The sequence below is a fragment of the Mus pahari genome, chromosome 3 (assembly GCF_900095145.1).
Source record: "Mus pahari chromosome 3, PAHARI_EIJ_v1.1, whole genome shotgun sequence".
In the NCBI taxonomy this organism is placed as follows: Eukaryota; Metazoa; Chordata; class Mammalia; order Rodentia; family Muridae; genus Mus; species Mus pahari.
In genome coordinates, this window is record NC_034592.1 from 71,883,476 (window position 1) to 71,887,452 (window position 3,977).

Sequence of the window (3,977 nt, forward strand, 5' to 3'; positions counted from 1 at the left end):
CTTGTTGACAGTGTCTTTTGCCTTTCAGAAGCTTTGCAATTTTATGAGGTCCCATTTGTCAATTCTTGATTTTACAGCACAAGCTATTGGTGTTCTGTTGAGAANTTTTTTCCCTGTGCCCATATCTTTGAGGCTTTTCCCCACTTTCTCCTCTATTAATTTAAGTGTCACTGGTTTTATGTGGAGGTCTTTGATCCACTTAGACTTGAGCTTTGTACAAGGAGATATGAATGGATAAATTCTCATTCTTCTACATAATAGCCACCAGTTGTGCCAGCACCATTTGTTGAAAATGCTTATGAACATCAACAAAAAATACTCAATAAAATTCTCACAAATCCAAGCATATTAAGCCATCATCTAGCATGATTGAATAGGGATGGTTTGATATCTTAGAGATGCTGGGATGGCTTGACATATGAAAATCCAGCAAAGTAATCCATTATATAAACAAACTGAAAGAAAAAAGTCACATGATCATCTCATCAGATGCTAAAAAGACTGACAAATTCTAACAACCCTTCATGTTAAAAGTCTCAGAGAGATCAAGAATTTACAGCACACATATAAACATGATTAAAAACAATATACAGCAAAGCAATAGGCAACATAAAATTAAATGGAGAGGAACTTGAAGCAATCCTACTAAAATAAGAGACAAGAACAGGCTGCCCACTCTCTATCTATTCAGTGTAGAACTTGAAGTTCTAACTAAATCAAAAAGATAACAAAAAAGTATTAAGTAGATACAAATTAGAAAGAAAAGTCAAGGTATCATTATTCAGGGATTATATGACATAAGCAACCCAAAAGTTCTACCAGAGAACTTCTACAACTGATAAAGAACTTTAGCAAAGTGGTTGGTTACAAAATTACCTCAAACAAATCAGTAGCTCTCCTTTATACAAATGATAAATGAGCTTAGAGAGAAATTAAAGAAACAACCATCTTCACAATAGCCACAAATAATATAAAATGTCTTGGTGTAACTCTAACAAAGCAAATGAAAGATCTATATGTCAATTTTCTAAAGACAGAAATTGTAGATGTCAGAAGTTGGAAAATTCTTCCATGTTCACAGATTGATAGGCTTATTGTAGTGAAACAGCTGTCTTACCAAAAGCAATCTATACATTCAAGCCAATTCCCAACAAATTTCTATGAGAATTTTTGCAGAGCTTAAAAGAACAATTCTCAACTTTGTATAGAAAAAAAAGAAATACTATAGCTAAAACAATACTGAATGACCAAAGAATGTCTGGAGGAATTGACATACCTGATCTCAGGCTATACTATAGAATAATACTGAATTTTTAAAAATGTATGGTATTGGTACAGAAACAGTCAGGTTGATGAACAGAATAGAATAAAAGATCCAGAAATAAACCCACAAACCACAGGATACTTGATTTTTGATAAAGAATCCAAAATCATCCCATGGAAAAAAGAAAGCATCTTCAACAGATGATGCTGGTCTAACTGGATGTCTACATGTAGAAAAATGCAAATTGAACCATATTTATCACCCTTCACAAAACTCAAATCTACGTGAATCAAAGACTTGAAGATAAAACCAGATAAAATATGTCTAATAGAAAAGAACATGATAAATAGCCTTGAATGCATTGGTACCAGGGATAATTTCCTGAACATCAGTGTCTCAGTCTCTGAGACCAACAATTGATGAATGGTACCTAATGAAACCGAAAAGATTTTGTAAGCTACAAAGTGCAGTTAATATGTCAAAACAGCAGGATATAGATTGGGAAAGGATCTTCATCAATTCTACATCTGAAAGAAGGCTAATAGCCAAAATTTATAAAGAATTAGACACCAATGAGCCAAATAATCCAACTAAAAATGGGGTATAGAGCTAAAGAGAAAATTTTCAACTAAGGAATTTGGAATGGCCAAGAATTACTTAAGAACATATCCAACAACCTTAGTTATCAGGGAAATGAAAATCATAACAACTGTGAGAATGCATCTTACACCAATAGAATGGCTATGATCACAGACTAATGGGACAATATATGCTGGCCAGGATTGGGAGAAAGGAGAAAACTCCTCCCATGCTGGTGATATTGCAATCTTGTACAATCACTCTGGAAATGAAGACCAACTATACTGCTCCTAAGCATATAAACAAAAGATGCTCCACTATACCACAACATTTGTTTCACTGTTTTCATAGCAACTTTATTCATTATAGACAATAACTGGAAGCAACCCAGATGTTTCTCAACCAAAAATGCATAGAGAAACTAGCTCTTTTGCACAGTTTTAGCTATTAAATACTATTTAGCTATTTAGCTATTTAGCTATTAAAATAAGGATAGCATGGATATTGCAGGTAAATGGATAGAACTAGAAAATATCATCCTGATTGAAGTAACCCAGACCCCAAAGGACATGTCTGGGATGTACTCACTGATACGTGGATCTTAGCTATAAAGTAGAGAATACAACTGATACACCATACAAACAGACCCAAAGAATTTAAACCAGAGGAAAGGCCCAAATGATGATGGATGGATCTCAGTAAGCAGGGAAAGGAACAAGTCATGAGAGACAAAGGGAAGGAGGAACCTTGGTGGGAGATGAAAGGAGGAACAAAATAGGGTGCAGGATCCAGTGTGGGGAGAAACAGGAGAGAAGCTCAGAGGACCAAAAATTAAAGGAAATCTGCAGCTGCTGGTGGTAGGTTAGGGCAGTATGAGGGAATCTCTAGAAATTCCTCAGACATAGGGTGGGGTAGTCCCGGGAGTCAATGCAGATGAACTTAGCCTATTGCCTAACAGTGAGAATATTAAATCTGAAGAGTCCACCACTATAACCAGGCTTGAACCCCCAGGGGTAGATAAGGACACAAAACCACCCTCAATACTTTTGACCCAAGTTTTGTCTTCTCTGAAGAAATGTTGGAGCCAGGCGGTGGTGGCGCAAACCTTTAATCCCAGCACTTGCGAGGCAGAGACAGGTGGATTTCTGAGTTCGAGACCAGCCTGGTCTACATAGTGAGTTCCAGGACAGCTAGGACTACACAGAGAAACCCTTACCCAGAGCAAAACATTGGATGGAGGTTAAGGACATTGATAGAAGTGGGTTTTGTTTGTATGTTTGTTTGTTTTTTATTTTTTGTTTTTTGTATTAAGATATTTTCTTCATTTACATTTAAAATGCTACACCAAAAGTCCGCTATACCCTCCCCCTGCCCTGCTCCCCAACACACCCACTCCCAATTCCTGGCCATGGCATTCCCCTGTACTGGGGCATTTAATCTTCACAAGAACAAGGGCCCCTCCTCCCACTGATAGCCAACTAGGCCATCCTCTGCTATATATATGCAACTAGAGACACAAGCTCTGGGGGGTACTGGTTAGTTCATACTGTTGTTCCTCATATAGGGTTGCAGACCCCTTCAGCTCCTTGGGTACTTTCTCTAGCTCTTCTATTGGGGGCTCTGTGTTCCATCTAATAAATGACTGTGATCACCCACTTCTGTATTGGCCAGGCACTGGCATAGCCTCACAAGAGACAACTATATCAGGGTCCTGTCAGCAAAATCTTTCTGGCATAGGCAATAGAGTCTGGGTTTGGTGGCTGTTTATAGGATGGATCCCCAGATGGGACAGTCTCTGGATGGTCCTTCCATCCATCTCAGCTCCAAACATGGTCTCTGTAATTCCCTCCATGGGTATCTTGTTCCCCATTCTAAGGAGGGACAAAGTACACTTTGGTTTTCCTTCTTGAGGTTCATGTATTTTGAAAATTGTATCTTGGGTATCTAAGTTTCTGGCATAATATCCACTTATCAGTGAGTGCATATCATGTGAGTTCTTTTATGATTAGGTTACCTCACTCAGGATGATATCCTCCAGATCCATCCATTTGCCTAAGAATTTAATAGATTCATTGTTATTAATAGCTGAATAGTACTCCATTGTATAAATACACCACATTTTCTGTATCCATTC